The following is a 27,410-nucleotide window of genomic DNA, read 5'->3' as shown; positions in this document are numbered from 1 at the left end:
ATGGGAAAATGAGAAAGCACGTTTCCCACGAGTGTCAAATGAGACCATTGGCAGACATTGAAAAAAGGCGTCTTCAACTGGACTGGATAGACGTGAGAGAGCCGGAGAATAAGGGAATTTCGCTGTTTCACTTTAAAAAGAAAAACAACAACAGTACTCATATTGGCCCCCATATATCACGAAGTATTGTCAATTGCCAATTTTATACAGTTACCGACTGTATTGAACAACCATAAACGTTTACAGGCGAAAACGCCAGTATTGATCGTAGCAAATTGTTATTAACCAATTACCAATGTGTACACAATTTCGCCATACTTCAATCAGAAGAAAAGGTATTTGGCTCAAATTTATTATTAATGGAAAATTGTGAGTGAAGTAACATGGAACGGCCAAGTGTAATAAAGTTGTCATGTCTCTAATCAAATTTAGAATACAGACAAACATATTTAATTAACTTCAGGTAAAAACAATATCTTTCAACTAAATATTTTGGGTTTTGTATACACTTCTGTGAAAATTATGTTTCTAAATATTTGGAAAATGGATTGTTCGTATTATTACAAAGTAAAGTCATTTAATGTGTAATAATAATAATAATAATAATATATATTAAATACATAACAGTTTGTTATTATTAGATTACTACTAGATTACTGCGTATAACAACATGAAAAATACCAAATAATTTTCAGTCGACAAAAGTGGTGGACTTTTTCTAGCTTAACGAAGACAAGAAGGGAAAAAAATCAACTGGTCTTTTCAGTATATCATATGTTCGGTTTTTATTTGTAATTAGAGTGTGGGGGTTGGCGACTATTGGTGGACAACATTGGAAGTTAAAGAACCTGAGAAGAAGAGAATGAGTCTGGGTTTGCTGGAAGGAAGGTGGTGTCGTCTGCCTTTATACAAAGTGCTGTATCGGAATGTTAGGCATGTTTGCAGTGTCTTAATAGAGAATGGAACCAAAGTTGGTGCCTTGCGGAACACCCGCTTCGGCAAAGTGGATGAGATGGGATGTTCCTATTCGTACCTAAAGTACTTCCAGGGTAATAATTTTTAGGATGAGGTAAGAAATGAACGGAAAGATGCCCTTGCGTTTCCAGAGAGTTCGTATTGAAAACACATCAACATAAAAAATTAACCTTGGCTTATCAACTACGATTGTGAATATGCTAACTACCCTAGTCGCTCATTCAGGTTGCTGCTAAAATTAATACCCCTTCCCAATATTTCCGGTTGAATCTGGGTTTAAGGGCTGCGTCCTTAGCCCCTTACGTTTTTGCTGTTTATCACCAGCTGTTTTCTTTTTTTCAAAAATAACAAGTAGATAGCATTGGGCTATTTAGGCTAGCTAGGGCTACCTATCGACGTTGAGAGTGAACATGAGGGTACTCCTTTACTTCACCTCAAAAAAATTTATACATCAAAATTTGCAATTAGTTCTGCTTGGTCCAGCCTTCTTTCAAACTGTTCTATTCTACCTAATAACAAGTTCAAGGTTTTTAAGGATGTGTGTTGCTTGGTGTGCTATTCCAGGTCTGGAGGTGCCGGCTTCATTTCAACTTTTTTTAATGATCTCCTCATTCCATCGCGAAGAAAGACATCATTAAGTTTTTTCATAACTGTCCATTTTTTTAAAGTTTGGGGTTCATATTTTGGGAACTAGAAGAGTTTTTAGAGCTTACTAAATTTAAAAACTCATTTTTCTCAACTGTCCAAACCTGGTTGGTTTTGTTAAATAGTGCACTGGTGAACCAGCTTATGATTTTCATTATCAATATTCATGTATCAACTTGATATTATTGCAAATAAAATAATTTGTCTTTAACGTCTATATTTTCCATAACAAATATTGACAATTATATGAGTTAATTTATTTTTTAATTTTCGTGAGACATAGATCTGATTTTATTAAACTACTGATCAGCAAACAATTTTGTCCGATGGTAATCTGCCTTTTGCGAAACAGTAAAAATTGATGATTTATTAAACACATTTTTGTATCAGACATCACAGACAAACAAGTTACGAAGTTAAAAACAAAAATAAAATGGGGGCTGGCATTTAAAAATTCGCCAAATATATCGAAACACATTTTAACCCTCTTATTTATAGAATAGATTATTTTCTCAATGAGAAACATGAATTAGGCAGAGGATCATTTGTAATTGAAAGACAAATGTTACCAAGCCGGTGAATTGTAAATGTCATGTCACGACAAAGGTCTTCAAAGCAGGATTGGAAGTGTTACGCTTAAATTATCATTATTCTCGAGTTAAGCCGTACGGTGCATTAATAACCATAACAATTTAAATTATATAAATTAAATTATATGACCTTTAAAATGTCAGAGGAAAATGAAAATTGCACAACTTCACTTTTAGAAAGGCAAGATATGTACCATTTTCTTGAAAGTTGCCCGAGGTTGAAGTGAGGGACGGTGTTAAACCACATTACATTCGGTGTTAATGTTGTTGCATTAATTGTAAACGAGTATTCTTTAAAGCATTTATGAATCATCGTAAAATTTTTAAGTTTCTTGCCAAAATATTTTCATAGATATGTACCTAACATTTTAGCAAGTTGTATGCCATACTATTATATTAGTTGTACCGTTAGTTGAAATTTGTAATAATATATAATATTTTAAGCTTGTATATTTTATTTATTCACTAGATAAGCGTATAGCTGTGTGTAGAACTAAACTACCAAAATGTAATACAAACATTACTTGTTTACATAGCCAGTAAAACTGTAACTATTCAAAGACGACAGGCAAAGAAGACAATCTCAATTGGAATTAAAATCAAACGAAAAATGTTCCACTACAATTTCGTACATCTGGTCGGCTCTGGATCTTACGGGATTTACATCTGTGAATAGCTGTTCATCTTTGTTAACCTTTTAAATAATGAAAGTTTCAAAATGTTCATTAAGGAGATACCTAAAGTATTTTATTGTTTTTGTTTACAATTGGCATTATTTATTTTCGTCGTTAATTTATTAAATAGCCCATTCTTCACGTTTATCTTTTAATGTCTTTTTAATTTAACAAAACAATTTCCGGGTGGTCGCAACGGTTTCGACTCTGTAAGTTAAAGGTCCCTGGTTCCAATCCAGCGGCCCTGCATTCGAACACGTCATACTTACAAATGGTCTGTTTTTTTTATGAACCCTCTTTTGTTGCGAACCTCCGTAAAAAAACGATTTATGGCATTGTAAAGGCAATTAAACAATTTAAATATTTTTAACCACTATAAAATTTTAACATTTTCAGTGCATGTTTAAATCACGTTATTTATTTTTGATAACTGATAGAGGTAATATTTTAGGCATTCTGATATAGAGCATACTTAGAATTTTAATTGTATACTTGTAATGTTATTTATCTTATTAAAACGCATTGGATACAATTATATTTTACAAGAAGTACAATAATTCATTGAGAGTGTAACTGAATAAACTAACTTGTAATTTAATGTAAGTAAAGATAGTTAAAACTAAAAGTTGTGTTTCGGTTGTCTACGTCTTTGGAATAAAGTAAATAATAAGATAAAAAGTAAATTAATAAAAGTAGTAAAGTATTAACACAATCCATTGAAGAAAAATAATAATAATAATAATAATAATATCAATTATTTATAACATTTTTAGATTTCTGCAAATCTTTTTGCCAAAATTTTTTTTAAAAATCGAATGCAAACTCTTAATGAACGTACCAACGAAATTCGGCTAAGTTCCTATCGTCTTACTTTTATTTTTGTTTTCTCAATGCGTATGGCTATTTAATCCATTAAGATTTGAATGAAACATGAACAGGTTGCTCGTATAATTTTGACCCGAAGGGATTAAGAAGCATATGCCGCAACCCGTTTATGCAAGCGCGGTGAGAACAAGGGTCAAGACAAATGCTAATGGGATTTCAGGAGTAGAACGACTCCTGAGGGAGGGTGGACATTAGGGAGGTGGCAAATTGCGTTTCGGAGCCGTGGACCGTCTGGAGGCTCCAATTATTGGATTAATTGTCCAGCGAGGGTCCCGGAGATGGATAGCCGGCAACTGGCAAATGAGACCCCAATGACAAGAGAGTTGGCTTCAATTTCAGACCAGGCCATACATCCTCGTTGACCCTCGGCACAAATCTTGGCGCCCTGGATAGGTACAAATTGAAGACCCAGTCCTTCGTTGATTAATGGTTAATTAATCTCCTATACAAATAACCTGTCTTACTTAAACACTACTAATAAAAAACGGTCTGAACGTAATACAATTTTTATCTTTACGAATGAAAATATTAGGTTACAATTATATGATAGTACGTCTCATTAAGTATGTTCATACAAATATTTTATTTTTAAGTTGCGATTGGTTTACTTATTGGTTTGATCATTTGAACACTATTATAAAATCTCGGATAAAATATAATGGATTTTACACAATAACCCCGTTTATTGGAGTAGAAGAATTAGAGAAAAGGATTGAAATACAAATAATAAATATTAATTACATTTTGGGGATATTGGTGCTCCAACAGTTAAGAAGTTGTCACAGTGCTTATCACTGAAAGGTAAAGGTCGAGGGTTCCAATCCAGCGGCCTTGAATAAATAACTTTTAATGTTTTTCTTTCTCTTTTTTTTCAAAAACACTGGCACCCTAAAGGTAGTTATGTCCTCTGCTGTGGCAAACCCCCATTAAAAAATTTGATTCTTGAAATAAACAAAAATTTGGTGGAACAAATCAACATTACTGTTTAATTCACTAGTTTCGTGGTCCGCTTGACCAATTAATATCTTTCAATTCATTAAGGGTTTTTTTTAGTTGAGATAAAAAGTCAGTGTCACGAGCGGGATTCGTACCCACGTCCTTCTGCTAGATACGCCGCTACTCTGAAAAATGGCAAAAAGAAGGGAAAATTCAAAAGGTTGAGATGGGAAGTTAGTATCCGATTGGATCGAAGTCACGATAACTCAAGTTGTCGAGTAGCGGCGTATCTAGCCGAAGGTCGTGGGTTCGAATCCCGCTCCTCACACTGACTTTTTATCTCACCTAAAAAAACCTTAATTAACTACTGTTTAAATAGCAAAGACCAAATAACCGACACATGCATATGTGTATACCAGGTTTCCTTTGTGGTTGGGCCGGGGGAATTTCTCTCAAACCATTGACGCTATATCAAAATAAATAAATAAATAAAAAACTGTTTAATAATTTCCTAGTCTAGTTTCAAACTTTTACCTCTTTGGAGATAAATTATACAGGTACTTCAGGTCCAATTTAACTTCAAACTTTCAAATATATCATTTTAAAGAATTTTTTACGCTGAAAATAATGGTGGAATTGGATTTTAAATTGGTCAAATGTCAAAGTTATGGCAAAGAGTTTGAGAAAATTAGCAGTCATTTGGTTTGCTATTTATTAAACACATTTCATGTTCGAACTGCCAAGATTTTTTTTTAAATTTATTTGCTCTTTTTAAACACTGTTAACCGTTGCTCAGAGCGCTAGAGTGAGGAGGAATGGATTGACGAGCATTTTCTATCCTTTGGCGAAATTCGACAACTGAGTTTGGTGGGTTATGATTGGCATAGACACTGTTTTTTAAATGGCCCAAATGGAGTTAAATCGGGTGACCGAGGAGAGGAGGGCTATGAGTACGATTCAAATAACGTCTCACCTGCAAAAAATTATGGCAACCATCAAGCCGGAGAATCATTCTTTGTCGTTGTCGCAGAGGAACATCATCTAATAGTGTAAAACCTCCCTTAAAAAAATGAAACTAAACTAAAAATGCTAAATCTGTTTTTTTTTTTCATTTTTTAATAGCGTCATTGGTTCAAGAGAAATTCAGCCTGCGTTAGATGTATTTGGACGTAATTCCATGATTGCTGGAAAGAGTTCCATGGCACCAAAGATCTGACCAGAATGAGAAGAATGGTATCGTACGTTGATATGATTTCGAAAAGTGTATTTTTTTGTTTTTTGTTTTAATTTGTCTATGTAATTTCCTCTCTGTCAAAAAACTCATGAAGTATGCGAAACACACGAACTATAATAAAAGCATTTTATGTACAAATACAAATTATGAATAACTAAAATCCATCTCTAAAAACACATATCTTTAATTTTCTATTGTAAAAATTCTCCGTTTACGATTAAAAAGGTTAACAGATCCTTGTTTTTGGTAGAAAGTAAGTCGAAAATAACAATGATTAAAAACAATGTTTAACTATGATCGCTTGATAATATGATTGCACTATCAAAGATTAGCGATCCGTATTTAATTCTAAAACATGAAGATATTTTGTTAATAACCTTCTCATCCCATAAATCTCCACCGCTTTAAAAAAGGGAAGTAAAATGTCCGAAACGATAGCCAATAAATATATGTACTGAGTAACTAATGAAATTTCTGACTGTATTTAGATCTATTGAGAGATTTATCTTTGAACCTCAAAAACCACTGAACTGTACTAAGTATTACTTACATAAATGGTGCTTTAAAGATTTTTGAAATGAAATAGCAAACAAACATAAATATTTCATATTCCTAGCCTTGCAACGCACATGCACCGTAGCAAATGGAATCTGCAGCGAGATTGACGTTCAATAGATCGTTGATTGTACGTTGAAACAGTTAACTTTTCTTCAACTTTCTCAACCTATCAGACCAAAACATTTAAACATTATGCCATTATAGAGAAGAAACAATTTTTTTTGTGTATCATTTTAGAGAAATATTAAGACATTTATTGTTTCGAAAGAATAACTAAATGAAAACAGAGTCTCTATAATGTGTAAATTATAATGTAATGTAAATTATATTACAAATCAACAAGTCTGATATTATTTAAATTCTGTGACTCGTAATACAATAAATAAAAGAAGAAAATATAAAACCGCCTCAAGTCTTTGGAGTGGTACACAAGACATGTAATTCCACATGGAAGTTCCCAAGGTAATGGCGGGTTAAATAAGCCGTCTTTACTCATTGGTTCCGCATTCTGTAATAATTCAGGCATGGGTAGCCAAAAGTGACCCCTTACGAGCTATTATGGTTAAGTCGAAAATAGCAAAACCCCATTAAACCGGACGAAGTTATTACCCGGGTTGTGTTCTTCCTTTTTGATTTCCTTTGATTAAAGGAGGAAAAAATCGCTCATTGACATCCCGTCCCGAAATAAAATGAATGGGAGTTTATTAAGTAGAAGATCAACATCTGGATGATGGTTGTGTCAGGGGATTAATTTGTTTGTCTGTATTTGTAATTGCGCTATTCGTTTTGATTTTTTAAAATTAGACATTTGACTAAATGCTGGTTTCTAATGGACGGCGTGTGTTTCATCTACTAATACAGTTTCATCGTCACACAATCTATATACTGTGTATTATGGAGGGGTTTAAGCGGAGCAACTTTACCATTGGCTTTCAATAAATGAACTTAATTCCGTTTTCATTGGCTCCAACAAGTACATAACTGCAGAGCAGCCCTTTTCGGATGGATCGCAAATCGCCACTAATTGAAAAGCGGAGGTTAAGTAAGACTTCACTAGACGGGGTATTCTTAAGTCTGAGAGAGCATGGAGTTGTAAGAATATCACCCAAGGTATTCGGTACTCTTCAGGAAGCGGGCTGTCTCAATCCTTCTCTAACCATAAAATCTGAAGAAGATGGTTTGCACAGAAGATGATTGCAAATAACCATCCTAACGGGTCAAAAATCCGTCCGATGACAGAGAGCACTTGACTTTTATTAGTGGAGGGAGAAATGTCTGCAATCGAGTAGGAAAATGTGACACATTTGGGATACCAGTGCAGCCAACAATCATTGAACAATCTTCCGACGATTCCGAACACAAGAGTCTGTCCGCGATGCTCAAGAGATGACGTTCATTCAGCACCTTCTGACTTTTACTGGCTCATTATCTCAAGGCTTTAAATAACTCGGTGATCTTTCTTAGTAATCGCAGAACCTCTCTTCCGAGAGTGCACCCTTAACCAGATCATCGATATAAGTTTGCATATAAGACCCATATGGCGTGGGATGCGAGGGGTAGTTTTTTCCATCGATTACAAGTTATTGCATTACTATTTGGGACAAAAAAGTAGAAGCGGAAACAACATAAATTAAGCTGATATTCTTGGTCAAGCTCGACTGTAGAAAATCGCCATAATATATGTGGAAATCTTCTAGGTTCCGGAGAAACAAAAATTCATCTTAATTTCTGAAGAAAATGCCAATTTAAAATTGAGAAAGTAGAAAAATATGTCAGAGATGTCTAGTTGTAGTTTTGTCGTTCAAAGATTTTCCATACGAGTCCTTCGGCGAGGCATCAAACTCAACGCGAAGCTTGGTATTGGTGGAACTGATGCTTTTTTTTATTGTTGTAATTTTATAACTTTAGTTCGATAAATGTATCGTTTCTATTTCAAAGGCAGAGAAAGGAACGCAATAGTGAAGTTTTTCGGAATCCGACAAGGTTTTATTCTCTTGGATCAGGACTGTAACCAATAAGAAAAAGTTCGGCCAATCTCGGAAAACAGCCTCATTCAATGTCAGAATTTCATCCTGGATTCGATCGAAAGACTTATAATCCTCTTGTTTAATCAAGCCAGTAAAAGTGGCAAATTGTCAGTATTTAATTTCTTTGAAATGTCGTAAACAGCTTGCCTGAGGGAGAAATATTTCTGCATCCTAGATCGGCGGCATTTCATTTTGCTAATGACATTTTCACTAACTACCAGTGCGGTTTATACAACTTAAATTTTTACGTCAATTGAGATTTTAATAAGTTTATCTGGGGCTGAAATGACCCAGATGTCGGAAGCCCCAGTAAAAAAAAAAAAAAAAAAAAAAAAAATTATCTTTTAAGTGTGAAAAGCGAACTAGAGATAAGTGAAATTATGCACACTTCGTTAGAAACGAATTAAGTTAAATAAACAATGTCATTATAATTCTCTATCGTTGTCACTTTCGGTAGAACGTACGCGAAAGAGGAAAAAAATTCAACTTGTTTTGCTGATCAAAAATTTAAACTAAATTAATGTTTATCTCTATTATCAAATACCTATATTATCTAATCATCAGTCACGCATCACCTAGATGATTTTTCTAGACCCTCCATATTTGGATCAACGAAACCCTCAATGCAAAAAAAAGATCAATTCTCAGACAAGAATTAAAACTTCCAAAAATTATAAATTTTTACGGATCAAAAATGGGAATAAATACTGGAGAAAAGAAGAAAATTCAATAATTACAAATGTAAATTGCGTTGAAGACTTAGAAAATTGAAACTGATTGAGGGTTACTAAAGTAAATGTTTCCATTTTATTTATTTTGTGTTCATTGTCATATTCAGGTGTGTAATATGTCATTTTATCATTATTGAGAACAGAAGAAAATTCAATAATTACAAATGTAAATTGCGTTGAAGACTTAGAAAATTGAAACTGATTGAGGTTTACTAAAGTAAATGTTTCCACATTATTTATTTTGTGTTCATTGTCATATTCAGGTGTGTAATATGTCATTTTAACATTATTTTTCATTGCTGTGTTTCATGTCACTTTTTCCATATTTGTTTATTTGTCTTTTTATTTCTTATCATTGATTACACTTATCAGACAATTTTGGATTGTTTAGTTATTATATTGATTTGTTAAGTTATTATATTGATTTGTTAAGTTATTATATTGATTTGCAAAGTTATTGTATTAATAAGATCCTTTTTTTGTCAAAACAAAGAGCCGGATCACGAGAGGTATTCCGGTCTCTATGAGAAATAGGTATAAATTATATAGGAAGGCAAGGAATTCGCTAAATATACTCATTTTAAACAAAGGTGGATGATTCTGAACAAGATCCTAAAAGAAACTAATAATGACATACCTAATAAGAAAATTCACTAATTTCGTGGTCCGCTTGACCAATTAATATATTACAATTAATTAAGGCTTTTAGTTGAGATAAAAAAGTCTATGGCACGAGCGGGATTCGAACCCACGATCTTGGGCTAGATTCGCCGCTGCTCTACCACTTGAGCTATCGTGACCTCGATCCACTCGGGCACTAACTTCCCATCTCAACCCAACCTTTTGAATTTTCCCACCTTTTTGCCATTTTTCAAATGTCAATTCAAATGTTTGACAAATGGCAAAAAGGAGGGAAAATTCAAAAGGTGTGGTTGAGATGGGAAGTTGGTGCCCGAGTGGATCGAGGTCACGATAGCTCAAGTGGGAGAGCAGCGGCGAATCTAGCCCAAGATCGTGGGTTCGAATCCCGCTCGTGCCATTGACTTTTTTATCTCAACTAAAAGCCTTAATTAATTGTAATACATATATTAATTTGTCAAGCGGACCACGAAATTAGTGAATTTTCTTATTAGCTATGTCTTTATTAGTTTCTTTAAGGATCTTGTTCAGAATCATCCACCTTTGTTTAAAATGAGTAAATAATATAATGCTTAAGTTCAATGATAAGGCAAATTTGAAATAAAGAAAAACACTCAGTTGATTAAAGTTTTTAGTTGAGATAAAAATGTGGGGTTGAGATGGGAAGTTAACGTCCGAGTGGATCGAAGTCACGATAGCTCAAGTGGTAGAGCAGCGGCGAATCTAGCCGAAGATCGTGGGTTCGAATCCCGCTCGTGCCACTGACTTTTTTATATCAAATAAAAACCTTAATTAATTTAATTAAATTATTTTCTGATTCTAATGGCTACATCGCACACCCACAAGAAAAGTGACACAAGTGGAAAACTTCTAAAATCCGGATTATTTAATTTTTTGAAATATTCGGGTGTGTGATGCTACAGGAAAAATGATACTCTCAACACGACACATCTACACAGAAAACACACACTTCGAGCCCTGAAGATGATCTAACTAAAGATCGAAACGTTGGCTCAATAAAAAAAATTCTAAACCTACATCACATAAAACCACATCTCCAAATAATCATTAATTAACGGTCACTAAAAACTACATATAATTTTATATGGCAACTCCCGGGTCATTCAGCAGTATATATTAAAAAATACACATACAAATCAATAGATAATCTTATAATGAGAGTGTGAATGGCTGTTTTTAAGAACTGGTTGCGTTGTGAGATGAAATGACCTAGCTGTTGGCAGCTCCCCGTGCCCAACCACGGTGGGTGATTCTCGGGCCTGCCGGTAATTTACAGTAAATTACAAACGGGAATTACTTGTGGATTGCGAGAAATGACAGGCTCCACTCTGCACATGTGTGTGTTTATGCACAAACTGCGGATTTGAGCTTGTATAAATCAACAATCAGACCCTTTTGTACATCAAGATGAAGCAATAAATTATCCAACCGAATTCTTAAATTCGCTTGATTTATTTGGATTACCACCACACATCTTTAATCTGAAGGCTGATGATCCTACCATTAACATTAGAAACGTTGGACCCGTCTTTCAGTGGTACCAGATTGGCAGACAAAAGATATAAAACAATGTCATCAAAGAAATATTTTAAATCAAACTAGAGGATGTATACATAAAAAGTAAAAATTGTGAAGTTCCATGTTTATTTATTTTTAATGTTTTGGTAGTTTCTTACTTTTCAATATTAATAAAGATGATTTTGCTGTATTAGTTGTGAAGTTTTGTTAATACGTATGCCTAATAACTTTTAATGTTACATTCTGTCATTTTCGTTATCTGTTGTAGAATTCCATTTTGCTGTTGTTTAAAATACCACCAAAACGACAACATTTACCAATGGTATCAACAGAAGCGCCTTTCTAATTCAAATGACTGTAATTTCCAATTAAACTGGCTTTTACAGTAATGATAAACAAATTACAAGGTCAATCATTGCTATTACGCGGATTGAATTTGGAGAATCCATGGTTTCCTAATGGAAAATTATACATTGCATACCCCAGGAAACGAAGGGATTTGTGTTTCTATGCCAAATGGAATCAACAAAAAACATTGTATCTCCAAGAGCATTGCAATGGATTTAACGCTGAATACAACAGTACTTACAATGTTTAATACGTAATCCAAAACAAAAATAATATTGTATATGTAAATATCTAATACCATGCCTAAATACAATCATTGATATCAAACATTCTATTGTTTTAATTTAATTTATATACATGCCCCTAACTAGTAATATGTATACCCAAAATAATGTGTTAAATAACACTTTTTCCTATCCCCCTGGATTATAAAGCTAGTTAATTACAAAAACCAAAGAAGTCTAAATAAAAAAGATATAATGTAAATTTTTTTATTATTCATGATAAATGGTAAACAGGTACAAGAGACCTAACTTTGTGTGATAAAATAAAACTCAATCAAGCTAGGTCTCTCCCTCTCTGTTATGTTTTTCTTTCCCTTGTTATCTTGGTTTTTCTCATTTTCTCCCTCCTTCTTCCATTCTTCTCTCTCTCTCACTCTCTCTCTCTCTCTCTCTCTCACTCTCACTCTCACTCACTCTCACTCTCTCTCTCTCTCTCTCTCTCTCTCCCTTTAACTATCAACATAACTATCTATCTATCCTTCTACATATCTTTCTAACTCTTTTTCTTATTTAATTTTCTTTTCGCATACACACAAAATGGGATTATTTGGAGATGGTGAGATGCGATCTGGTGTGATGTAGGTTTTAGAAAAACATTTTCTTTATCGTGCCAACGTTTCGATCTTTATTGTGATTATCATCTGGGGGGGGGGGTTATAAACATTGTTTAAATTTTACAAATACATGTAGGATGTAAAAAAAACCTATATCGCACCAGACCTCATCTCACAATCTCCAAATAATCATTGACTAACAGTCACTATACATCACACACAAAATGGGATTTTCAACCTGGCAGCTAATCATGTTTTTTTCCGAAGTTGTGTTCTGTTCTCATTGTAATTTATGCCATGACCAACATATCTAGATTGTTATAAAGACATATCTAGATTGTTTGTCAGAAACAGAAAAAAATGTTATTTTCTCCATTTGCTGTCTTTTAACACGTCTGACAGCAACAGTGAGAATATGCGCCGAAGGCGATTGATTCCGGGCGTACTGTGGTCAACTTTCCAAAATAGACGCCAAGTTGACCTGTGAGTTGTAGTGTTTTTCCCAAATCCTACGGCCGGTATTTAGGAAGGCCTATGACAAAGGGATTAAAGATCGGTAATATACGAGCCGTGGGGAGGTGAGCACGTGGTAGCTCATTTCTTGCGGGACGGCAAATGAGGAGGGAGGCCCCCGCTCGTAAAGTGTTCCCCAACAGAAATCGATAGTCAATTAACGGAGGTCTGATGGGTCAGGCCCTCGAGTGCCCTTCGGACCTTCTACAATCACCTGTCTCAATCATCAAAGGTCCCACGGGGGATAGTTCTTCCATACGTCACGCGTTCGGCCCTGGGAGTTTTCAGCTCTTCCCGCGTCTTTTGTTGAATTGCACGAATTGAAACTGGTGGAATTCGGTCAATGAAGTCTCCAAAACATTAACCGTATATCAATGATATGACTTATCTCATTGCGGCTTTAATAATAAAGAACTGCAGAAATTATGGTAATAATGTCAATCTATGTTTTTATATAAGAAACTTATCAATTCAAAGCACAGTGTTCAGTGAGTAGTCCAGTAATGTTAAAGCTCAAGAATTTTGTTTTGTTGATTTTATAGAAAACAACCAAGTTCCCTACTAATTGTAAACAATAAGGCGCGTTTCTGCGGTTTACCGTTTCTCGTTCAGAGGGAGGGATGATTTTTCCCAACCGTGGTCCGGGTTATGCCATTCGAATTATGCGGTACGGTGCAAGGGATCAGAGGGAAATGATGCGATTGTTGTGGGCTGTAGAATTGCCGGAATGTCTCCGGCATGCTACGGCCCCGTCCACAGCAGCCATCGGCCCTCAAAAAGGACCCGAAAACGACTGAAAACCGACACTGATAAATGCGAACCGAGTTACCCCTCAATAAACGTCACATAAGCAATGAATGAGTGGTCAGCTGCTGGAACGTCCAACCCTTCACCAGAACTTAATCATGGTCACTGACCGGACGATACTCCACTTTGCAATTACCTAAAATCAATCGATACTGCTCAGTTTCAAGCATGCTTGAAAGTCGTTCGGTACATGAAAACACCATCACAATCCAGCAAAAATAAAATTAAACTTGCATTTAAAAAACAAAAACAAAACACATGAAATTTCAAGTAAAAAAAGTTTTTTTACGTTCTCAAATTGAGTGGAATTTCATTATAACAAAAAACCTATATCGTCTACATTAGCTTTTTTTCCAAGACCGTCTAACCACTATTTGTGGTGTGATCAGATTATTTGACTTGTAGCATTGTCACTATATTGTTTAGTGGTTACCGCACTGAAAAAAGAAAAACACCAACAAACCGACCTTACTTGGTTTTATTGAATCGTATCAGCAATGGTGCGTGAAACAACTCTTTGATTTAGTAGTAAAGTCATATACTTAAAAAAAATTACAATATATTCATTACACAAACCAACTTACCAAAGCAGAAAATTTGGTGGGGACATAATGAAGTATTGAACTGATCGATACTTATCACTTTACGGGGTCAGTCTATTCTAGAAGGTTTCTGGGGTTTCACTTATAAGCGAGTGAATTTTACAGAAGAAAGTTAAGAAACCACTGTCAAAGAGTTTTAACGTAATAATTAAACCCACTATTCTTGTTGTAATGTAAAACGTTGGAGAGCGAAGATAAACAACTCTGAGGTTAAAATGGTTTCAAAATCCATCTTTAAAGTGAATGAAGCATTCCATTTTTTGTATTAAAAAAAATCTCATGTAATATTAATACTTATGGAATAAAGAAGTAAGTAACGACCAGTAAAGAAACAGACAGACAAAAGAGAGAGAGAGAGAGAGAGAGAGAGAGAGAGAGAGAGAGAGGAGAGAGAGAGTGAGATGAGTGAGTGAGTGAGTGAGTGAGTGAGAGAGAGAGAGAGAGAGAGAGAGAGNGAGAGTGAGAGAGAAAGGGAGGGAGAGAGAGAGTGAGAGAGAAAGGGAGGGAGGGAGGGAGATAGAGAGGGAGGGAGGGAGAGAGAGTGAGAGTGAGGGAGGGAGGGAGAGACAGGCAGACATCAGAAAGAGATCTGAGAGAGTAGGTGCGTGAGAGAGTGAAATATTAGTTCAGCAAATCAACCTTAGGTTTTATTATTTATCGTTTTTATTACTATTATTTATTTTCTAAGTTAATTGATATTTTTTTTAATTTTCTGTAAGCAAATTAATATGTTCATTTTCTTGTCAATACGATTAACTGACCAAACACAAACATTACTATTTTATAATTAACATTTCTTTGTTAAACAAAATTTAATCCTTTTTAATTGTTATAATTCTATCGGTATTGTAATCATTATATAATTAATTTAATTTTATAAGACTTTTTCAAAATAACATTTAATTTTTCTTTTTTTCGTGAATCTGGTACTAGTTTAAGTTTACCATTCCTTGAATACGATGGGAACTATGAACGATTGAAAATTTAAGATTGGTATTTTATAATTACTAGTAAATGTTTTGAAAATCGTGTGTTATGTTTATGAGTATTGTTCGTAAACTCCAGTTTATTTTTTAACTAACTGGGCTTTCCTCTTTTGACAAATTTAAGTGCTGTTGTTATATGTTGTGCCTCTATTTTACTTTTAAACTTGAGCATCTAAGGTTCTTAAAGAAAGTTGTCCCATGGTGAAATAATTTGAGTTTAAAAATGTAGCGAACGCATGCATTGTAAACTTTTTGAGCTTGTATACTATTTCCGTGTTGTTATAATATGAGCAACAACTAACCCATACTCGAAGAGGGGTAACTAAGGATTGCATGAGTTTTTCTTGTTGTTAATTTAGGTTGTACGTTAGTCCTCTATGCTTTTAAAAACAAACATACTTTTCCAACGTGACCGGACCAGTTCAAAATATTATTTACAATTATTCTAAGGTTCATGACTTGTATTTGATAATTTAAATCATTAATTCTGTCAATGTTGATTGTTTTTATGTTTCTATCTTCCAATTGTCTTTGTTGTCTTGGATGACCGATTAATATTGCTTTTGGTTTGGTGGCATTAATTTTAAACACTATTTTTGTGTGTGCTTTTGACAAATTGGACTATCCTGTTGATATTTTTGTTTAACTTATTTGTATCTTCCTCGGCTTCGTAAGAATTGAATTGTATGTATATTTGAAGTTCGTCTACATATTGGATATATTTACCGTTGAGGTTTCTTTACAAATTGTTTTAATAAATATGGTAAATAATAGTCCTGACAGATTGGAACCTTGAGGAACTTCTGATGGTACTTCCCTTAGGTCGGATTCTTTACAGTTAAAAGAATTTTTTTAAATTTTGTAAAATTTATACAAATTCGATTTAGTTGTACAAAAATATCGTTTTTCTTGGCCAGGAGCTTTTTGAGCTGCACCCTGGCCTCAGTGATTTGCGCGTCAAATTTGTTTCCTAAAAGAGAAGGTAACAATCCGAAGGGGTGTAATGGCTGTACTAAACTATGTTATTTTTAAAACAATAAATTTTTCTTCAAATAACACGCTATCGAGGAGCTTTTAATAGGCTAAAATGTACCCTATTTTTGGGCCAAAGGAAATATGTAAATTTAACCAGATCTGCCTACCTTGAGGGCTCCGTCCTGATGAGAGATAAGTTGAACGGACATCTTGACGCGACACTCACGTTCCTTTTCTCGTAAATATTGTTCGCTATTCGCGGAAGTAAAAGGATGCAAAGAACGAGGTAACTGGAAGCAAGGGAAACTAGTTTAGAGATAGAAGCTATTTCGGAATAAAAACGAACAATGTAACACGGAAGCAAAACGGGTAAAAACTGGCGTAGAACAAAGGGAACGAAAAATCGGAGTGGGGTTGATGAGGAGGTAATAAGATTATAAGGGCGCAAAACGTCACTGGAAAACTTCGCGCGTAAACCGCATGATTATTTACCGGTGTTTTTAAAAAAGTCTCCGAAGTTACCAATTACACCAAATAGTTCGTTTTTAAATATTTCGTGAAATTCGTCGTAATGAACGATAATATTTTCTACAATAATATGAATTACTTTTCATTTAGCTTCATGAAGGCAGTTATGAGGTTTGAGACAGATAGCGCCATAGTATGCTCTTATCAGTCAGGCAAAGAAAACTCGGGCGGCGATTATTTTGTTAAGTGATTGCGTAAACGTTTCAAATTTTAGAGTTAAAAATCGGTAATTGATAGTGTAACGGTTTTAGTGTAGTGTTAATTCAATTAATTTGGTTTCTTGCGGATCTATTCAATTAAAAATAGTGATATATCGGTTTTAATGTGTAATTTAGGAAAGTGGTTTAGCACTCAAAAAGCAAAATTATTCTGCTATATAGTGCGGTGCAAGCTGTAGGAGTACTGAAGGAGCAGAATGGGTGCTTTAGTTTCTGTAAGTACGAATGTTTCTTTCAATAGTTGTAGATTTATTCTTACTGTAAATGATTAAAGTACTTTAACTTTAAATACATGTAGAATGTTTTTATTGCTTATTTTGTATACAATGTTGTTTCTATATTTCTAAAATATGGTTTACGCTTCGTTCTATTTACATCAGACTATAGTGTAGTATATTTCTTTATTAGTGTATTGATCCGTCTGAATAACAGTATGAACATATTAAATCCATTGTATTTCTAGTCCGATTGACCAAATAACTTCTTTCAGTTCATTAATCTTTTTATGTAAGGTATTGGTTGAAATGGAAAAGCTAGTGTCACGTGCGGGATTCGAACCCACTACCTTCGGCTCATTACGCCGCTGCTATAACCACTTGATACAATATCTCAAGTGGTTAGAGCTGCGGCGTAATTAGCCGATAGTCGCGGATTCGAATCCCGCTCGCGTCACTAACTTTTTCGTTTCAACCAATACTTTACATACAAATATTAATTAATTGAAAGTATGAGCATAATTTGTCTACATTTTTTTAAAGTTTTACTTTGCGATTTTTTCGTGGTTCGTTGTACTTTTGTGGTGGAACCCCCTCATCAAAGGTTGAATATCAATAAAGCATTTTGTTCCAACTGTTTATTAGTTTATTCGGAAAGCTTTACACTTACATTGTAACCATCTTCTGCCCTTATCCTATACATAAATAAATAGAGAGGCAAATATATAAATTTTGAAAATTGTGTCTACTAATGTTTACATGATCTTATACTTTACACCTAAGGAATTGAATGTAGTTATTTCATTCAATACATTAGATGTAAAGTACAAGATTAGTTAAACATTACTACACAGATTTTTCAAAGATTTATATATTTGCCACTCTGTTTATTTATATATAGGATAATGACTAAAGTTATAGATTGAACTTTTTTTAAATATTCATACGTCAGGTAGTTGTTCATATAAACTGCTCAAAAAGGAATAGGGATATTGCCAATTTTGAAGAATTTCCTATACTGGTTTTAATTTCATAATTTTGTTCATTGGACTCAATAAACTTTTTTAAACAATTAATACCGTGTATAATATCCTCTGTTCGCTAAACCTTCTGTGCACCTGGTAGGCATAAATAAGGTAGTCACTTATTTCATAAGGAATTTCACCCCATAGATGTTGCAACGCTGCACTCAGTTTTTGCAGGTCAACCGGTTGCGGATGGTGATCGACAAGCCTTCTCTATATCACATATCCCACATGTGCTCTATGGAATTGAGGTCTAAAGATAGTCAGGGGGAAAGGGCAGATGGGAAATTGAGGTATGACATTGTCATCCAGAATTCGAAAATCCCTGCCAATGAGGTCCTTGGTTTGAGGGATGTATTCCTGGATACTCTCTTGGACATCGGTGAGGTTGCGTTCAACAATAGTTCCAGTTCGTCCTCCAGTGTAAATCTCAGCCCAGACCATTTCATCGCCTTATCCAGACTGTTCTAAAGAGAGGTCGTACTGGGGCAGTGTACGCATTCTGTCTTCTCGGTAGACTCTTCGGCGCCTGCTATTACTACACTGACAGAAACGCGACTCATCAGTAAACATAACATCATTCCAATTAGTGTTCTCTTCTAGGCGCTCGCTGCACCATATTCTCCTGAGTTGCTGGTGGCGTGCTGTTGCTGCAAGTAGTCTTTAAGGGGCAACTGCCCACAAACGATTACATACCATTGATAAAGGCCTTGCCAAAACTGACGGGCACTATGAAAGCGTTCCGTCCTGCACCAATGACGAGAATTCTGTCCTCCCTATAGGACCGTAAAACGCTGAGATCCACTACCAGGCCACCTATTGGCCAGCCTAAAACAAAGGAGACCACGCTCTGAGAAAAGCCAATTGCCTCTGTGATACCAATTTGCCGGTGACCTCGATTACTCATTATCAATAATATTGCGAACTTCTTGTCCAAGACGATGTCTTTCCATGGTTAAAGAGAATACAACTGGATTAAAATGGAAAAAAGAAGAGAAAAGGTGTTTGTTTACAAAATGAGTAATCTTCATGTTTTCTATTCTTAAGTAAATCCATTAATAAAAATGAGTTTTAGTTCCATAAGAAAATATTTTTTTTTTAAATTTGTTTGAATTTTCTATTTTGTTTATTTTGTTCGATCCAACTAAGAAGAATATATCGGTTAATTTAATTAAAATTAATAGAATAAGAAAGAATAAGTTACAAATATCCCTATTCATTTTTGAGCAGTTTAGATGCTTTCATTGGGATCGTTCAAATACCCAAGGCTACGAGTTTTGTAGTTTTTTAATTTTTAATGAAATTTTGATTGTCGAGTTTTCTTGTCAAATCAACTATAATTATCTGTCCGAAGTTTGTATTTGGTTGGTTTTATGGCAAATACATTGTCAATGACGGATTCTCATAATTTGAGATTTAGTGATTCGAAAGTTTTGGTCTCTATCTCGATCATCCCTGGCGGGGGTATGGTACACCCCAACGAATGTCCAAAGTTAATTTTTGATCTTTTACTTCAGTCAGTCGGCTGCTTACCCCGGCTCTATATTTACGGATATCATTCTACCCGCGATGTTCCTTTTCACTCTCAGTTGACAACTAGCTTACGCGTCTTTTGTATTGGGGTGCACCACACCGCGCCTGTTAGTTACAGTTTACGGTAAGTTAAATTTAGTTTTTGTTAGTTTTTACAGTTAGTTATAGTTTTACACAAATTTTAAAAACCCTTGTTCGACTGATCAACGAGATAGATAGAGCGAGAGAGAGAGAGAGAGAGAGAGAGAGAGAGAGAGAGAGAGAGAGAGAGAGACAGACAGACGAGAGAGAGAGAGAGAGAGAAAGAAAGAGACAGGAAAAAGAAGAAAGTGTGATTTGTGTGTGTGTGTGTGTTTGAGAGAGAGAGAGAGAGAGAGAGAGAGAGAGTGAGTGAGTAAGTAAGAGAGAGAGAGAGAGAGAGAGAAAGTGTGAGAAAGAGAGGGAGACAGAGAGAGAGAGAAAGAGAGAGAGAGAGAGAGAGAGAGAGAGAGAGAGAGAGAGAGAGACAGAAAGAGATCTGACAGAATGGGTGCGTGAGAGGGTGAAATAATAGTTCAGCAAATCAACCTTAGGTTTTTCCAGTTTTTGTTTCATCAAGCAAATAGATAGATGTGGGAAAAACACTGGTAATCATAATAGTGTCATATCACGAGTGAATATTATGTTTGATTATAATTTTACATATGTAAATTCAATTAATTCCAAACGTAAAACTGACATTTTCTATTCTATACCCCACTGTAGATCATACATTATTGAATAGATGCAAAAGTTACTAAGACGAAAGTATTACGACAAGGTCTTTTAGAAAAATATGGCTAGGATTTTTTATTCCTGATTGATAATAATGTCAAATATTCGTTCAAAGTAGTAAATTGTCAAGCTGTTTATTTTTAACTTCTGTAGTGAAGATAGACTTGTTTGGTAAATCCTGTTTCTATAAGGTCATAAAGTAGTCATAAATAAGCTGTGTTGTGAGTTCGTTACACAGGCTCTCTTTATCCAAAGATACCTGACAGTATCTTCGATAAGTCAGAAGAAAGTAAAGAGTGTGTCGTTGGTAACGCCCTAGTGATTGTCAGCATTGTTCTAGAAGGGCGATAGGAAGGGGCTAAGAGTTATGTGCGGGGTTTTCTTATCGCCTTTTCCACCCACCCCTCAACAACAACAGTTCCTCACCCTAACGCACAACACATTGATTACACCGACAACAATGCCCTCAACGACTACATCATCTGGACACTTGGGCCGCCTGTGATTTTGTCACGTTTCAAAAGCTGTTTGAAAACAATTTATAAACTAAAATCTAATCAAACTACATAAAAAAAATTTAAAAAAACTTTCCCTCGGAACAAACTACAAACGGAGAAATTTTTAAAATACTCTAAATATTCTTGGGAAACGTCCTCTTCGCAGACTTTCGAGATGAAAGTGAACATAATGAAATCAGTTTAGAAACGGTTGCCTTGGATGATTTATTTACGTTGAAGGCTGTACCACTGGTTTAACCTTTGACATGTTCCATTTGCAATCTGTTAAATAACCATATAAAGTCCAAACCGGCAACGATTGATTTACGAGGTGATCTCTCCTTTGTATAATTTGTTTCGATTACTTAATTCCTGTTACCATTAGATATTATTAGATATTCAAACGGATTTCTTTATTAAATGTTCAGTTTTATTTAAATTTATGAAAATTGTTCGGATGGATTGTCTGACGTTTCGAGAATTCAAAAAGATTCATAAAAAAAGCCGAGAGTTAAACGATTTTGAAAATTATTATCGGCTTCTCCTTTCAATGCTGGAATAACGCGCAAAGATTATCCAGGAAAAAACCTAAATCTTTTTTTGCGTAAGTAACAAGTGTCAGTTAATATTTAGACCACAGTGTGTTAAATACAAACTAGATTTAAAAAATTAGATATAGAGAAGGGATCAATCAAACCCGTCTAAGAATAGGCCTTGCGAGGTTAACACATGGACACTTACTTTAGGGCCAAAGCCCCATATTTGTCCCGCATATAGAGATTGATTGTTTAATGTGTCGTATTTAAATGAAGAGTGTCATTCCGTGGCTCTCTGTAGAGAGCGTGTTGGAATATCATTCCATATTAGGGTTATGCCTGTGCACGGTAGGAATATTGAGCTCTACTATCTCCATTTTTTTGGAGGAACCAGGGCTATGTTCCTTTTTTGTGTATATTGGGAGTGTTTATGTATTTATTAGGGTGAGTGGGTCGTGTGAGAGGGCCGATGGCGGCATACCGAGTACCCATCAACCCCGTGTACATGTGGTGTGCGGAGTTGACCTTATATGCATCAATTAACGAAGAATCATAATCCCCCCCCCTAAAAAGTACTACCAATATTAATTCTGAAAATACAAATTAAGTAAACAGCATACATTATGATAACAAACACAAACATTAGGATATATAATTTACGATAACGTCACACATGAGTATAAGACAGATGCGGTCTCGAAATCGTTCTTAATATATATTTTTTATTATTATTATTATTTTTAAGTGGTTATTAAAAGTTTAACAAGCCTACTTTATATTACAAACTAAATCAAATACACAACTAAAGAAAAAAAAAGGATAAAAAATAACTGAAAATAATTAAAATCATTGGCTTTCGTTGTCAATTAGCGAGTTAGTCGGAATATTATAATTTTATTGACTACAAAAAATTTAGTAAATTTTACAGTATAATAATTGATAATACCAAATATTTATTAATAATAAAAAATACATATTGCATAACACGTAACAGAATCATCGAGTTTCATTTCACCTAGTTTCACTGTGATTTTTGGAAATAGGTTATATGTGTACCATCGCTCTTTCCAAATAATTAAAATTTAAAAAGGAACAAAATCAATATCAAAGAAATAATGTTTCCAATGCTAATAAACAGCCTTTATATTGGATTAGAAAATGAAATACAACTGATTTTTAAAAAATCCTTCGTCTGCAGGAGTAATAATGGTTAGATTATGCTTCGAAATAGCCTTTTAACTTATTTTTGAACACCATAATTAAACATTTTATGAACAGAGTTAAATAAACGAGCGAACAGGATTAAATTTGACAATATGTTCCAGGACGAAAAAAATCTGATCGACCCAAATAATAAACATTTACTATTATAAATCAATTAAACTGTTATAAATAATGCTGGCTCGATTCGAATGAAACAAAAAAGAAAACGACAAAATCAAGATGGAATAAATAATATTTTGTAAGTAATAATGACATAAGACCGCTCTGTCCGAGTGGTTAGATCGTCTGACTCTAGTCCAGACCATGCTAGTGGTTCTATGTTCAAATTCCGAGCTTACCGGTGGAAATTACACGAGAATCATTTGGAAAAAGGTATTCTAAAGTAGTTGTGAGTTAAATGTTAAGCTTCCTGTATAACTGCAATTACTTAACTTTGATTTTCTTTTTTTTTCTTTTGATTCTATTAAAAAATCAGTGACATAATAGGGTTACATAATAAAACACAAGTTTTAAGGTTAATTTTTTTAATCTACAGGAAGAATGATATCTACGGGAGAATGATAAGAGATGCCATTTTGAAATTGCATTTATAAGTATTTTTCCAATATATTAGTAATGATGATCGTCAGAATCCTAGTGTTTAAGAAAATGTAGGTTCACCTAATCTCGCATTTTTGTTTTCGAGTTAAGAGGTATTTTGAAAGTACAACTTGGCTAATTTAAAAATTACACAACCCGAGCGTATAATTAAATAATTACAATTTTAAAAATTGACCGTTTATGTAAAAAAAAGGAGACGAAACACATTAAAGCAAATTTAAAATTAGTTGTCTGCAAAATACACAATTTAAGGATTATTTCAGACCTATCGGATTTTTTGAAAATTTATTAAAATCAATGGTTTATTTGAAAGAAAATAGAGTTACTTCGTCGAGCTTTCAAAAAATGTATTCTTCAGAACTATGTGTCAAAAATTAAACCTATCGCTTTACACTAAGCGTGAAACGCCTATCATTTCTAGAAAATATTATTTTCCCAACATACTCTAATTGTGAGGTTTTAGTAAGAGTTGATGTCTTGGGATGGGTCCACGATGACTCGCTAGTTTATATTTATTGCTAATAGTTGGATCGTAATTGATCTTTCTGATTTGTCTCTTGTTTTTATGTATTAGTTTGTTTGGCATTTTTTACTTTTATAATCATTGTCAGTGTGTTTAGGTAAGTGGAATCATAAATAGACGTGTACAAAGTTGAAAATTCAAATAATAATCTTCCCTAGTTGGCCATAAAATTAGGTTTTCGTTGTCTGGAGCAAAGATACGTTGTTTTGATGAATATCAGTAATTAAGGTACGATCTTTGGCCTATACCACAAATGTGATTGTATTGCATCTTAGCATGTAATAAACGAAGTGATTTTTTTTGTTGTCTCGTCTCATATAAGACAATTGTGACTAAGTTCTTATCATTAGACAACGGGGATTGACCTCGAACCATATCTAGAATTGGGTCCCTCCTCCTTGCGCATCGATGAGACTAAATGGCGAGGAGGCGTTGGATGTTGTTTATTGGAAAGTAGTCTCTTCAGTTGAAGCATGTTGCCATAAAAGGGGGGCCTAAGGGTTGACGCATGGCAGGCGATATAATGACCGGGCAAAGAGTGATGCCCCGGGCGGTAGTGGCCCTCACGGGGCCCCTTACCCGACGGTTATTCACCACGATTTAAAACGAGCCGGCGGAGCTTTAACACTAAATCAAGGTGAGACATCACAGTGTTTGTTTGTGGCGCCTATTTCTGTTGGGGCGCCGCCACCTACCACCAACAATTCTCACTTTGATGTAAAAGTCTTTTTCTATCTGGAACAACACACCGTGGAACATGACGAAAAAACACGACTTGTAAACAATGGAATCTAGCCATAGCTTTCAACAATATATCAGCACGAACGTTGCTATTTAACGATTTCACCCTTTATAGCTTGTTTTGTTTATTTTACAGCGGTCAATGAAAGCGAAATATTCAACTATAGGTAAACGAAAATTCCCTTTAATGTCATCTGTGCAAAAAGAGAGGGTGTGAGGAAGTAAAAGATAAAGCGAAAGGGTGTGTGTGTGTTAAAGAGAGAGAGAGAGAGAGAGAGAGAGAGTGAGAGAGAGAGAGAGAGAGAGAGAGAGTGAGAGAGAGTGTGTGAGTGTGACAGAGAAAGTAGTGTTTGTCGACATTTGTCCACACTTCTGATATTTATATGGATATACGTGTACTTTGGTTAGCATTGTTTTACATTAATTGATTAGTTCAAATTGCCCAGAAATTAATTAATGATTCTGTCTCGCTTGGTGAATGAAAACGTTTAAAGTATCATTCCCACCTAAAACAAGGAAATACACCCCAATACGCTAATGGTGCTGGGCTGCATTAATTAATTTTTTATAACTGTGTTTAACATGTTAATTTTTTTTCTTTTTTTGATGCTTCAGGCTCGTAATTTATATGATGTCTAATGACAGTTTAATAAAAGGGAAGGAACCGGTTATTTTATTATAAAAGCTGAGTGACTCGATTCACCCCTGATAACATCTCTTTAATTTTTGTGAACATTCTCATCGCATATTTTACTACCTAGTACCTAGATTTATAAATGTAGGATTTCAAGTTGTTAAATAGACAAATTGGCTTGGTTTCTGAGTGCCCGTTTTATTTATTAAAATCTTTAGAATCGCAGAAATGCGATGTTCTTTTTTAAAACATTTTACCAACACCACTGAAGAAAATTGGGCATTTAGAGCGTTAAACTTTAAGTTCCTGTGAGTCGCTCCATCAAAAATTATAGCCCAAAACTGTTAGGAAGATATTAATGTTTGTCCAACCCGGAGTTGGCCCGACCGCTATAAATCCGTGATCCCTTGGCGCTATTTCCCAGTTGGTAACTGTTGGAAGACAAGTATTCCCGTATCGCCAACCCCAAAGGTGTCCTCCTTCTTAACAGATTAGCCCCAACAATAAATCCATCAAACCAACTTAAACTTCCCAACCCTCGCCAAACTAACTTTCGAGCCACAGGAAAAAAAAGTAGATCCCCTCTCGCCTTTTCCTTTTCTTCCCCTTTTTAAAGAGATTCAATTTAGACTTTAATAGCTTCGATATAATGGCTGCACTCTCTAAATTAGAATTTCATAAAAGGTCGTTGCGGTGGTTTACAACTTTTGGCTAAGCTCAGTAGCTCGACACGATTTGTTTTTTTAAAATTATTTCTATTCAGCCTCATACTTCATAATAAAAAGTTTAATTATACCGTTTTGATAATGTATAATACATTTCCTCGTAACAAAACATTTAATAAAACGCAATATTTTAAAAGCTATTTTGATTTTATAAATAATTATTTTTTGAGTGTAATTGCTGTACAAAATATACACTTTTATAACGTCAGAAAGCTCACAAAAACTCGTCTTTAAAGAAATTAAAACATCTTGTTTGTAATACAGTAATTACTAATTTAATAGTCATTTTTCATATTTTAGTGAGCTGGTAAGGTAACATTTTGTTTATTCGATGTAAAAATAGGTATTAGTATTGTATGTTCCTGTGTCCTAATTCTGTGTCGACAGCTAAAAATAATATTGCATTTATGCAAAATACTTTTTTTTAATACGTGCCATGCACAAACCAGTTTCCGTTCATGTGGATATTATTGAGTCAATAACTCGGGGTTTTGCCAATGTTTAACAGAAACTGTATAAGCAATTTTAAGTATACGTGTTTATTTATTATTCTTAGCTTGTTGCCTGTAGGTTTGTCAACTACTGATAAATCACTGACGATGAGGGATTTTGTCGTGATTCAAAAACAAGTTCCAAACGGAAATTTATCATTCGTCATCATTCGTTTTTAGTCTGGCAAGTAATTTATCGATGTTTGAGGTTTCGAATTAACCAATTGAAAGAAATGTTAATACCGCGTATTATTTTTTCCTTTTGTATTTTTGTCGAAAACATTTGAATTGTATATTTTTTCAATACATTCACATAGTTGTGACTTCAACTACTACAAAATTTTATAAATTCGTTGATAAAATACCAGATTTCATTTTAAAACTATTCAGTGATATAATGTTTGATCACGTAAAATTTTTGTCCTATTTTCAAAAACTGTTCAAACATAAGTCAGAAATTACGAATTTTTGAACATGTGATTTGAGATTAAGAAAAGTCAATGTCACGGATGGGATTCGAACCCACGGACTTGGAAACTGTACCTTGACGCTCTAAACCTCCTAAGCCTAACCTCTCTACGTCAGAAACGTTTTAAATAGAGAGTCTTTAAAAATGTCTTACTTTCCTTGAGTTGTTTGTTTCAGTTTCGTGCAAATATGAATCT

At 34.4% G+C, this 27,410-nt stretch overlaps 2 protein-coding genes across 10 annotated transcripts in view; one reads left to right on the top strand and one right to left on the bottom strand.

The window, feature by feature from the left end:
• LOC106667050 overlaps positions 1-27,410 on the bottom strand; it is a 258,398-nt gene that overhangs the window by 228,256 nt on the left and 2,732 nt on the right. Inside the window, exon 1 of one of the 9 annotated variants that reach the window (XM_024225536.1) lies at positions 16,670-16,880. The exons of the other annotated variants lie outside the window; for them this stretch is intronic. The gene's annotated coding sequence lies outside the window, so the exon portion shown is untranslated. Of the gene's footprint in view, positions 1-16,669; positions 16,881-27,410 lie in introns of those variants that run through there. 9 annotated transcript variants of the gene reach the window in all.
• The window catches only part of LOC106667049 (zinc finger protein basonuclin-2), a 284,164-nt gene continuing 273,948 nt past the window's right edge, over positions 17,195-27,410 (top strand). Inside the window, exon 1 of the mRNA XM_014394675.2 lies at positions 17,195-17,463. The gene's annotated coding sequence lies outside the window, so the exon portion shown is untranslated. The remainder of the gene's footprint in view (positions 17,464-27,410) is intronic.

This window comes from Cimex lectularius, unplaced genomic scaffold (genome assembly GCF_000648675.2).
Source record: "Cimex lectularius strain Harlan isolate CLEC.00 unplaced genomic scaffold, Clec_2.1 scaffold72, whole genome shotgun sequence".
Classification (NCBI taxonomy): domain Eukaryota; kingdom Metazoa; phylum Arthropoda; class Insecta; order Hemiptera; family Cimicidae; genus Cimex; species Cimex lectularius.
Note: the sequence above shows the minus strand (reverse complement) of the source record. Positions and strands in the feature narration are given on the sequence as shown.